The sequence below is a fragment of the Arachis hypogaea genome, chromosome 16 (assembly GCF_003086295.3).
Source record: "Arachis hypogaea cultivar Tifrunner chromosome 16, arahy.Tifrunner.gnm2.J5K5, whole genome shotgun sequence".
NCBI classification, from domain to species: domain Eukaryota; kingdom Viridiplantae; phylum Streptophyta; class Magnoliopsida; order Fabales; family Fabaceae; genus Arachis; species Arachis hypogaea.
In genome coordinates this window covers 41,996,126-42,008,633 of record NC_092051.1, presented here as the reverse complement: position 1 = coordinate 42,008,633, position 12,508 = coordinate 41,996,126, and the positions used below count along the sequence as shown (strand labels likewise).

The window sequence follows — 12,508 nt, the reverse complement described above, 5'->3', positions numbered from 1 at the left end:
TAGAGGTTGGAGGCCGCAAACCAGCAATCTCATCCGCCTGGTGGAGCCGACGAAGTCGACTCTGAGACCTCAGTTGTGGATCCCGACAGGATTTGGCATGAGACCGCCTCTGAACCCCACAAGAATTACAGTTTTGGGTTGGGCTCGTTCTTTGCCAATGGCCTCCGCTCCTCCACGTTGGCTTCTTCCTCTGCCTCTGCCTCTGTCTCTGCCACCAGCCCTGCTGATATCTAAGAGGTTATCGACCTAAGGGATGAGGTGCAGAAGCTAACACACGAGCTTCATCAGCAACAGGAGCAGTCTGAGGAGAGGTATCGAGAGATTCTTGTACGCGTTGCTGCCAGCTCGGACCTGACGGAGAAGCTGGAGTAGCTCGAGCGGCTGCGACAACAGATGGAGGAGTACAACCAGCAGATGCGCACTGGAGGTAGCAGTGTTGCTTCTTCCAGCGGCGCTGCTGGTTACCCCGATGACGTTATTGGTGGGGCACCAATGGTAGCACTTACTCTGCCGCCTCAGCAGAGGCCACGATGCCGACACAGCCGCCAATGACGATTATCAGGATCTGTGAAATCGCTTAGGATTTTATGCATTTTTGTTTGTTTAGGGTACATTATTCTACTTATGTGACATTTTATTATATTCATACCATTTATTTTTAATAAAATAATTTATTGATTTCAGCTAATTTAAGATTTCTGATAACAATTTCTTTAACAAGAGTTTTAATTTTATTTTGACTATTAGTTGTGGCTAAAAAATAAAAAATAAAAATTCTATCGGCAGATTAATTCGACGGTAAGTTTTGGCGCCATTTCAAGTTAATCGGACGGTAATCATCAACCTAGGCTCGACAATCCATTGAAAATACTGACAAAAAATCCGCCAATAATTAGCGTCAGACGAAAATAATCCGTTGGTAAGAGGTTTCCAACGCCATTTATACCATCACCTATAGGACGACGGTAAATCCGACGGTAAGGTACTTGAAAGTGGATTTATTTGATTAATCCGACGGTAAATTCAACGATAACCAGCATTTTTCTTGTAGTGTCGGAAAGAGATAAACTCATGACCTTGGGAACTAAAAGGCATAGTCAAAGTAAAAAAATAGAAAAAGACTTTGACGAAGACATCAAGATCTAACAAAGAACATAGAAGTTTGAAACTCCCAGCTATTAGGATGGATTTGTTAAGGAGCACAGCCAGTATACTTTAAAACATTTTCCTAAAATTCTGTAAAAGAAAGACGGACTCCAAGTCATGTGAACAAGGTTTCGTAGATCCGTACCTACTCCAAAACATTTCTAGCATGCTCGTTTATATGGCATAGATGATCATCAAAACCTGGAGCTAACAGCACATACAGGTTGCCCAAATCCGAGTTAAAGATAACCCTGGATTCTCACAAACTGTCCAGCTCGTCTTGCGTGATGGTAGATGGGATGGATTTCACTTCCTTGAAAACCCAAGAGTATATATCCACCTCGCCAGCTAGATTGAGCTGAGGGCGAAGTTGCCTCGAGGTACCAATGCATTCACGACATTTGCGATTGAAGGTAATCTTTCTCCTCGACATCTGGGAAAAATCTACAGGGGCAACATCACTATGTTACAAAGGGAAAAATTCAAAAATTACTAAGAAAACTCGAAGAAAAACCCATCAATTTTTGGAAAAACCCAAAAAGGGGCAAGAAAAGCCTAAATCAACATTACTCAAATTAGAAAAAACTAAAATAATGGTACCCCTACTACATTTTCCTAATCAAAACTATGAAGTTGAAAAAAATTTATGCCACAATCATTCAGAAAGCACATACTACAATAAAGAAAAGCAGAATTCGACCCCATAAAATATACATACATATGACCTTCGAAGGAAATGCTACATATGACAAAAATCTTACTTGGGTTTGATGAAAGATGCTAAGTGATGTACTTGAAGATGGAAGCGGAGAATGAAATTTTCCTCACTAACTCACTGCCAAGAAAAGGAAGAAGACGACCAAGGATGATTTCTGTGCAGAAAGGAAAACCTAGAGAAACACTTCAAAGAGAAAGAAGGAGTTTTTGGGAGTTTTGAGTAAATTGAGAAGTGGATATTAAAGTGGAGCTATTTAATTGAAAAGTTATGTGGCATTGATTGATGGAGAGAGAAGTTGCAATTAAAATCTGATAATTCACAAACTGAGGAAAAATACAACTGCTCAAAGAAAACTAAAAGATTTTCTCAAAGATCTTTTGGTGCTTAAAATCTAATAAGTGCAAAAAAATTGTTTGGGCTTGGTCCCTTAAACTTGGATATTCTTGACAAAGTCATTAACTCACGAGTTGGGACACTGTTCTGAACACGAATGGTATATCAAGAATATGATTAAATGAGAATATCACATTATGAGCTCGATAAAGCTAACAGGGTTGTCATTAAGACTAATAAAGTCATTAACTCATGAAGCTGTCAAATTATGACATTAAAAATATACATTAAAGGCAGTAAATGTCTAATAACAGTTACATCGAAAAAATGTAATAAAAAAAGACAAACTTAGCAATTAATACTCTATTCACCACAATTACCTAAAATATTACTGACTTAAGCATCAAAGTATTTTGCAGATTGTCCTTCCGATTTGGTTTCAATGTTGTCTAATTAGGATCTTCAAATCTCATTAATTCGTCACCTCTGCAAAAAGTATGAACTAATGAACACTTAATTTATTCAACAATTTAATAAATTTAAATATATTTATAAATTTATAATTTAGTATTATCAAATATCACGCCAATCAAAATATTTGTCTAGAAATTTATTAAAAGCAAAAGTGTTATTGACACAACATGTGATTATTTACCATCTTTAAGGTTTCGTGCATTTTTAATTTATTAAAATTTAAAACAACTACCTGTAATAAAACAATATTAAAGTCAAATATAAAGCTAACTAGTGAGTGAACTATCAATTCGATCCATCCCCGAATGATAATGCGACCCCTAAAAAAATTCACTTCAGCCCCTATTTCCTACTTCCGTGACACAACGCGATTCCTGTAAATATTTATCCGTCAACTCCGAACGAAAAACGTGACCTGTCATGGTAACTGTGTGCGCTAGCACCTTTCCTTGCTGAGGTAGATGTTTCCTGCATATGTGTACACCTCGAAATGGTCAAGGGATTAGTTGTCCTCTTTCATGTCTGCAAAAATATCGTCGTTTTCATGGGAGGAGACTTCTCATATGTTGTTGATTGAGCACCATGCCAATCTCCAGTCTCCCTCGTAGACTCAACCCGCAGCCTTGCCTACCCGACAATCTCCAATTTCTGAGTCACCGCTGTAGGACTCGGATCCACCAGTCGCGTCTACTTTGGCATCAATCTCAAATTCCCCAGCCTCCTCCTCCACCACTCCATCCATGTCAAATAATTCCTCGTAACCAACCTCCTCCTCAATGGTTAGACCTCCCTTACCCTCCTTCGACGTTTCTGCCGTACCCCGCAGCCATTGCTGCCAGTTTCTACAGGAGCTCTGCGACTCAGAGAACATCTAAATCCTCATAACCCCTGCAATAATGACCAATTCACCCTTTCTCTGACTTCCTCCCACACCATTTCAGTTTTCTCGATCTCTTCCTTGAAGGTTTTCCTTTTGTCTTGGATCCCCGCAACAACGGATTGGGGCTCACAACCTGAACCTGAATGGACCGCGATGATGAAGGTGAGAATTTGAGATCCAATAATGGTGTTTTTGCAATGGACATGGTATAGTCGTTGATTATGAGAAGTTAAAGATTGTGGCTTTGGAGGCTGCAAATGCATCGCAAGCACCTTACAGTGGGTCCCCTTCAAAGGTGGCTCTGGTGGACTGCGATAGAAAGGTGTGTATAAGGAATTTTACATGGAATCAGTGGCGTTTAACCCGAGCTTAGGGCTGATGCAGGCGGCGGTGGTGGCGTTTGTGGCGGGTGACGGTGGTTGGTATGATGAGATCGTAGGTGCAGTGTTGGTGGAGAAAGAAGGTGCTCTGGTGAGTCAAGAAGAGATGGCGAGGTTGTTGACGCGTTCCATTTCAGCCACATGTCGCTTCCAAGCACTTCTTTGCTTTTCCAATTCCAAAGATGTTTGACAATTGGTATAGTTTTTAGATTTAGATTGTGATTATTGTTGTTGCTTTATGATGGATCATGGTGCTCATTCATGGATATGAGTCAATGAGTCATGAATGGATGAGAGGACAACGTATGAGAAGTCTCCTCCCATGAAAATGACGACGTTTTTGCAGATGTGAAAGATGACAACTAATCGTCTGATCATTTTGAGGTATACACATATGTAGCCAACATCCACCTTAGCAATGCAGGGAGAGGTGCTAGCACACATGGTTACCGTGACAGGTTAGCATTTTCTGTTTGGAGTTGACAAAAAACATCCTCAAATACTGCGTTGTGACGGAAGTAGGGGACATGAGACGAAGTGGATTGTTTTTTTTTTTTGAAGGGTTGCATTGTCATTCAAAAAAATAGACAGAAATTAGGTTGGTAATTTACTCATTAACTAGTTGTGATTGTTGTCCAACCCTACAAAACTTACCACTTAATGAACAGTTGTTATTGGCAACACTGTCTGAATATACTATAAGATCTATGTACCTGTAATAGAATTAGATTAAATATTTAAATTAATTTGTTTTTTAAGGAATATAAAATCATACATTTTGATTTTTAATTAAATTTTATTTTAAAAATTACTCTTCTCACATAAATTAATTGCTTTACCATTTTGAAAAATAATTAATTTATATTATAATAATATTTTTAATTAAATTATCTTATAATAGAATTTGTTAATTTTTTTTTACATAATACACATTAAAAATTTGATTCAAAGTAATAGAAAGCAATTTGTTTTACTGAAATAATTTTCTAAGATTTTTATTAAATAAAAATTTATTAAAGACGAAGATGTCCGATTTAAAATTTGGAGATTAATTTGAGTGTTACTCATAAAATTATTACTTGATTTAATAATGTAAAAATTATGCCAATATCATACAATTAAATCTCCCTAGATGAGTATTATTATAAGGAAAAGGATTTAACTTTATAATATTTTCATTATGATGTAGCCTATTAATAAAACCTGTAATATATTATTTCCAAAAGTAATTAAATTAGTGGTTGAAAATAAACCACACAATTTCTAACAAAAATAAAATGGTAAAGCAATTTGTAACAGTTTTTACCGTAAGACACAGTGATCGAACTCTCGTTGAATCAAATCTAGCTATCAAAAACTTGGAATATCATCTTTCAGAAACGAACAAATATACTCCTTTATTTTATTTTTGGTGTTATATCTGCTAAATATGAAAATGTCCTAGTTTTCAAAATTCATATCTATAAATTTTGTCGATCAACTATAACTCAAATGACATAGTCTCATTATTCTCATCTAGAAATTTTAAGTTCGAATCTCACTCGTAACTTAAAAAAAAATATTATATAAAGTTTATTATTAAATTATTCTTAGATATAGGAGATGTTATTGGAAAAAGTCCGTAACTTGGTTTTCAAAATTCTACGAATTTTATAAATCAAACTATACTTAGATATAGGAGATGTTATATTATATTCTGGCAAATTGAACCAACCTTCCATGATTAAATTCATTTGTCCCTTGAAATTTTTAGTTGGTACACACTTCTCCAAACAGTTAACGTTGGCATATATATATAATCAAAAGGTTTCTGTATAAGATGTCTCCAGTACGAGTTGAGGGATGGATCGGGACTTGCGGATTGAGGCGGATACCGGATCGCTTGACTGGAGCAATGGGGGGAGGTACCTGCAAAGACACTTCGACGCTCAAGTCAGAATGGATCAAAGAGGTGTAAGGTGTGTGAAATGAATGAATACTTGGGGGGACTTGGGTTCCCTATTTATAGGTGATGGTAGTTGTCTTATCTTATCTTGATTGATTAAGATGAGGGAGACGTTTGAATTCGAAAGTCGGTTGGGAACTCTAGAGAGCCGGCTTCGGGCCCTCTGGAAGAGCGAGGCGGGTAGGGCCCGGGTAACCGGGTTTGGTTTAATCCCGGGTCATGGATCCGTGGGCCGGATCTGTAACAGTTGCCCCCGCAACGGGAGAGCGAGCAGGGTCGGTCTGTCGCTGGGAGGTGTGGTTTTGACCATAAGCTGGGTCTTTTAGTTCTTCTCGGGTAGCCGTTTGGCTTTTTGGAGGGGAAGTCGGTGTCTCGGACCTGGCTTTGATTGTCGTGCTGAAGATTGTCCGTTCTGGTTCGACGCGATCCTTCCGTGTTCGAAGCGTCTGTTGTGTTCTTCGAGGCGTGCTTTTATTGTTTCCTTTTTCCTAAGGGGGCATTTAATGCGAGGGGACGTTTTCCTTTATTGTCCCTACGCGCCTTTATTATTTAGGGCTATTTGCGTCTTTTGCTACCCCTTTTGAAAACCGTTTTGGCTTTCTTCCTTACTTCATTTCGCTTCACTTTCGCTCTCTCTTCTGAAGGAAATTTTCTTTTCTCTGTGACATTTTTCGGTCTCTTTGGGGTTGAACTTCAGTTTTCTTTCCAGGCTCTGCTATTTCTGCATTATCAGGTTGGTATCCTTATTTTCTTCCTGCTCTCTGTCTGTTTTGTGCTTTGCTTTCCTTTGCATTAGACGTTTTTTGTTCCTGTTTAGTGTAGATTGGAATTGTCTCTGTATGATGGTTTTGTTCGGTGGCAAACGTTTTCCTGGGGTAGTGGGTTTTATAAGGGGATGAGCACCACTGTGTCGTTGGTAGGGTGTAGTGGTGTCTATTTAGTTTCCTCCACCGTTTTCTGTCGCGAGGTTTGGCTGACGGTGGTGCTCATCGCTGTTTTAGGTATGGCTCGTCGAAGGACTGAGGGTGTGAGGGCTCCGGTGGCCCCTGCGGGGGTGTCCCTGACCTTTTTTCTTGGGTTACTAGTGATATATGGGGGACACCGTCGCGGATGATGGAGGCGGACCTCCAGCGACTCCGTGATCAGGGGCTGTTTGTGGGGGTGGTGACGCCGAACGCCACTACGAGCTTTCACTCTCTAGGGTTGACGAAAGGGTTTTCTATACCAACCTCGACTCCCCGACCGTTCCGAACTGGATGTGGGTGTACGAGGCGATGTTTACACGACTTAGTGTTAGGCTCCCCTTTTCCCCATTCGTTTAGCAGTTGTTGAGCCGGTGTTCCGTGGCGCCGTCCCAACTGCATCCGAATAGCTGGGCGGCGATACGGTCTTTCGAGCTTGTTTGCGAATTTCTGGAGCTTCCTGCCTCGGTGAACGTCTTCCTTTTCCTCTTTTTGTGTACCCTTCCGACTAAGGAGGGAAAGCACAAAAAGGGGTATATGTGTTTTAGGGCTCAGCCTCATCGCTGGGTCTTCGGGTTGTATGAAGATTCTTTTCATGGGTTTAAGAGTGGATATTTTAAAGTTCGTCCTGCAAGGGGGCATCATCCGTTCTGGTTGACTTTGGAGGGTGAGAGGCGGTTCCCCACATACTGGAATTTTAGGGCGGGGCCATCTGTTCTTACTCGGGTGTTGCAGGAGTTTTTGACTGCGGAAGAGCGGGATGTTGCCCTCGTGTTGTGGCAGTTGTTTGGGGAGCGCCCTCTGAACCCCAGGGATGTGATGGGGGACCCGGTTGCTTGTCGGGCTTATGTTGGTGTGTGATTTTTTTTGGAGGTTCTGAGTTTGGTACTTATGCTTCTTATTATTTCGCAGTTGAGATGGCTGGAGGTTTGACGACTCTTGCCCGGTTGAAGGCTCAATTGTCTCAAGGGACTTCTTCTGGCAGTACTCCTTCCACTCCGAGCTCGCGACCCACTGATGGTACGAGAACCGTTTCTGAGGATCTCGTGTTGACTGAAGGTGGTACCGAGGTGTTGGGTCGGGGTGTGGAGGCTGATGATGATGTGGTTGTGGTGTCGCCAGAGGGTGCGTCTCGGAAGCGGAAGAGGTCGGAGGATGTTGAGAGCGAGAATCTGGTGGAGGGGGAGGGCGCGGTTCCGTCGGTGATGGATCGCCATTTTGATGCTCCTGCCTTTATTGACGAGTTCCTCATGCTGGGCATGGAAGATTTCTTTCGTGAGTGTGATGTGACTGTTCAGGCTAAGTCCCTTTATCAGTGTCTTCTTCGCTCCGCCGTGATTGTCCGGAAGGCCGAGCCTGTGATGGCTCAGGTGGGCCTTCTGGATAAGAAATTTCGTCAATCTCAGGCCGAGGTGGCGAGGTTGAAGGGGTTACTTGCTGATGCCGAGTCAGCGAGGGAGCGGGCGGTGAAGTTATCCGAGGAGTCTGGCACCGAGATCCTTCGCCTTTCCGAGGTTGAGACTTCTCTTTTGTCTCAACTTGGAGAAGAGCAGAGGAAGGCTTCGGATGCTGAGTCTCGGGTGGCCGTGCTCTTGGCGGATATCGGTACGTTGAAGGATGAGGTGGCCGGCTTGAAAGTGGAAGCCGTGGTTTTAAAAGAGGAAAAAGCTATGTTGCTTGCCGATGTGAAGGAAGCTGTTGCTGCTACCGAGGAGACGATGAGGGCTGAAGCATCGGTGCTGGCTCCGGGTGTGGATGTGTCCGTGATGGGAGCTTTCAAGGCCGTTCGTGATGGCCAGATTGTTGATCTTGAATAGTTTAATTGTAACTTTGCTATTTAGTTTGTTTTAAACTGTTTTATTTTGGATGTTTGGTTGGCCATGGGCCGTGTACCCGTGGATTCGTAGTTTTTTGGACTTCGGTGAATGACTTTTGGGCCGTTCGGGCCTCTTTTTGTGTATTCCGTTTTAAGCTGTTCTGTTTTTTGTTTATTTGTTCCCTTTGTTTGGGATGAGGGGACCGTCGTGAGGTCGGTTTTTCGTGGATATCCGTATTTTGGGCCCGGGGGGTGATCGGTCCCTCGTTTGTGGCCGTGTACGCGTTCCGTATTTGGGACATAGAAAGGGAAAAAGAAGATAGAAAATAGCTTAATGAAATTTTATTGATGGTTGGGCCTTGTTAAAACCCTCCATCTATGGCGGGAAAGAGTACCCGAAATTGACACTTAAGCAAATTTTAAAATTTTAAATTGAAAAATTGTAAGGGGGGAAGGTAGGTAAAGGAAAGACATAAAATAAGAGGAAAAGGGGGTGACCTAGGGAGGTCGGTCTAAGTGTAGTAGCGCCGTAAGTTGGTGGCGTTCCACGTCCTCGGGTTTTCATCGCCGTTGAGTCGTTCGAGCTTGTATGCTCCCCTTCCGATTGTGGCTTTGATTTGGTATGGTCCTTTCCAATTGGGGTGAGTTTCCCTTCCCCTGGGGTCGGGGCTCCGATGTCATTTCGTCGTAGGACGAGGTCGTCGGGTGCAAATTCTCGTTTGATGACGCCATGGTTGTATCTTAAGCTGATTCTTTGTTTTAGGGCTAGCTCTCTGACATGAGCTATGCTTCTTTCTTCGTCGATGAGGTCTCGTTCTGCTTCCTCATTGTTGCCTCCGACCGTTTTTCTGGGGCTTGGGTCTCCGATCTCCACTGGGATGACGGCCTCCACGCCGTATGTTAATCGGAAAGGTGTTTCTCCTGTGGTCATTTGGGGTGTTGTTCGGTATGACCATAGGACCGATCCGAGTTCATCGGCCCATAGTCCTTTGGCTTCGTCGAGCCGTTTCTTGAGTCCTTTGACGATTACTTTGTTTGCAGATTCTACCTGTCCGTTTGTCTGGGGGTGTTCTACCGAGCTGAAGCGGTGGAATATACGTAGTCCTTTTAGGAATTCTCTGAACTTTTTGTCAGCAAATTGGGTTCCGTTGTCCGAGATGACGATCTCGGGGATCCCGAATCGGGTGATGATCTGGCGCCAGAGGAATTTTCGGCATTGGATTGTCGTGATGGAGGCCAGGGGTTCGGCCTCGATCCACTTGGTGTAGTAATCGATGGCGACGATGAGGTATCGGAGTTGTCCGGGTGCCGTAGGGAAGGGTCCGACAAGGTCGATCCCCCAGGTGCCGAAGGCCGCTCTGTCGATATGATGCTGAGCTAGTGCGGGGCGGCTTGGTGGATGTTGGCGTGCCTTTGGCATTTATCGCAGTTTTTTACTAACTGCATGGAGTCCCGGATAACCGTGGGCCAGAAGTATCCGGCCCGAATGACTTTTTGGGCAAGGGTTTTTCCTCCAATATGGTGGCCGCAACAACCTTCATGGATTTCGCGGAGTATGTACTTCGTATTCCCGGGTTCGATGCATTTGAGCAGGGGTTGTGAGAATCCACGTTTGTATAGTTGTCCTGCGACGACCGTGTAGTTGGCAGCTTCCCTCTTTGTCCGTTTTTCCTCTTTGGGGTCTTCAGGTAGTGTTCCGTCGAGGAGGTATTGCAAGATAGGGTAGGTCCATGATCCTTGGTTGGAGAGTGTCAGGCGAGTGTTAGCCGTTGTTGATATAGACGGTGTTTTAATGACTTCTTGAATTAGCGATTTGTTGCCGTGTCCTGGTTTGGTGCTGGCTAGCTTGGAGAGGAGGTCTGCTCTGGCATTTCGTTCTCTGGGAACGTGTCGTATGGTGATGTGATTGAATTCTTCCTTTAGTTTGTTCACCTTGGCAAGGTATTGTTGAAGCAGGGGGTCTCGCGTTTGGTAGTCTCCGTTAATTTGGGAACTGACTACTAGCGAATCGGTATTTATTTCTAAGGTCTTTGCTCCGACTTCTTTGGCCAGGGCTAGGCCTGCCATGAGGGCCTCATATTCCGCTTGATTATTTGAAACTGAAAATTCGTATCGTATTGACTGTTCGATTACGACCCCGTTCTGACTTTCGAGAATGACTCCGGCACCTCCGGAGGTGACGTTCGATGAGCCGTCAACGTGTAGTTTCCATGATTCGGGGGTGGAGTTTCCTCGGGTCATCTCAGCGATAAAGTCGGCCATGGCCTGTGCTTTGATTGCGTACCGGGGTTCGAACTTGATTTGGAACTGGGATAGTTCGATGGACCATGCTAGCATTCTTCCTGCTAGGTCGGGTTTCTGTAGTACCTGTTTGATCGCTTGGTCGGTTCGAACAGTTATGGGGTGGGCCTGAAAGTATTGCCGCAAACGTCAGGAGGCCGTGAGGAGTGTGAAGGCTAGCTTTTCCAGGCGGGAGTAGCGAGTTTCCGTGTCTTGTAGGACTTTGCTTATGAAGTAGATAGTTCTTGTTCCTTTCTCTCGTTTTCGCGGATGAGCGCCGCTGCGAGTGCTTCTTCCGTTATGGAGAGGTATAGGTACAGGGTTTCTCCTGTCTGGGGTTTAGCGAGAACCGGTGGTTCTGCTAGGACTCTTTTGAAGTGTTGGAATGCTTCTTCGCATTTTGCTTCCCAGTTGAAAGGGGCCCCCTTCTTCATTAACTTAAAGAAGGGGATTGCTTTTTGTGCTGATGCTCCGAGAAAGTGGGATAGCGCCGTGAGCCGTCCGGTGAGCTTTTGGATGTCGTTAAGGTTTTTAGGGTTTGTCATTTCAAGGATGGCACGACATTTTTCCGGGTTGGCTTCGACTCTGCGTTGCGTGATCATAAAGCGGAGGAACTTTCCCGCCTCCATTCCGAAGGCACATTTTGTTGGATTGAGTCGCATCTGATGTTTCCGTAGGGTGTTCATTATGAGGTTAAGGTCGCTGACGAGTTGTTCGCTTGACTCAGTCTTGGCGAGCATGTCGTCTATGTAGACTTCTAGTTTGCTTCTGGACAGATTCTAGAATATCTTGTTGACGAGTCTTTGGTAAGTGGCTCCGGCGTTTTTCAGGCCGAAGGGCATTACCGTGTAACATTATATCCCCTCTGGGGTGATGAATGCTGTTTTTTCTTCGTCAGGTCGGTGCATCGGTATTTGGTTGTAGCCGGAGTATGTGTCCATGAAACTGAAGTATCGATGGCCGGATGCGGCATCTACTAATTCGTCGATGTTTGGTAGGGGAAAGGCGTCTTTTAGACAGGCTTTATTGAGGTCCGTGTAGTCGACGCACATTCGCCATTTCCTGTTAGATTTTTTCACCAGTACGACGTTGGCTAGCCAGGTCGTGTAGGGGAGTTCCCTGATGAAGTTGGCTTCGAGTAGGGCTTTGACTTGCTTTTTGACCTCGGCGGCTCGGTCTGGTGACATTTTTCGTCTCCTTTGTGCTACGGGTTTAGCTTTGGGGTCCACGGCTAACCGGTGGGACATTAGGTCGGGGTTTATTCCCGGCATGTCGGCTGGTGTGAATGCGAACAGGTCTCTATTTTGCTACAGGAGTTGGGAAAGGTCCTCTTTAAGATCATATGGGAGGTTCCTATTGATGAAGGTGTATTCCTCTTTGGTTGGCCCTATTTGTAGTTTTTCCATGTCGCCTTCTGGTTTTGGCCTGGGTTGGCCGTCTTGTCAGGCGTCCAGGTCGGCTAGGAATATTCCGGCCGCATCTCGAGATTTCTTCCGTAGGGTTAGGCTGGTGTTGTCGCACTCTGCTGCGACCTCTCTGTCTCCGTGGATAGTGCCGATGGAGCCGTCGTCGGT

At 44.0% G+C, this 12,508-nt stretch overlaps 1 pseudogene; it reads left to right on the top strand.

The window, feature by feature from the left end:
- Positions 1 to 393: 393 nt before the first annotated feature.
- On the top strand, positions 394 to 4,121 carry LOC112757028 (cytidine deaminase 1-like; annotated as a pseudogene).
- The last annotated feature ends 8,387 nt before the right edge of the window (positions 4,122 to 12,508 follow it).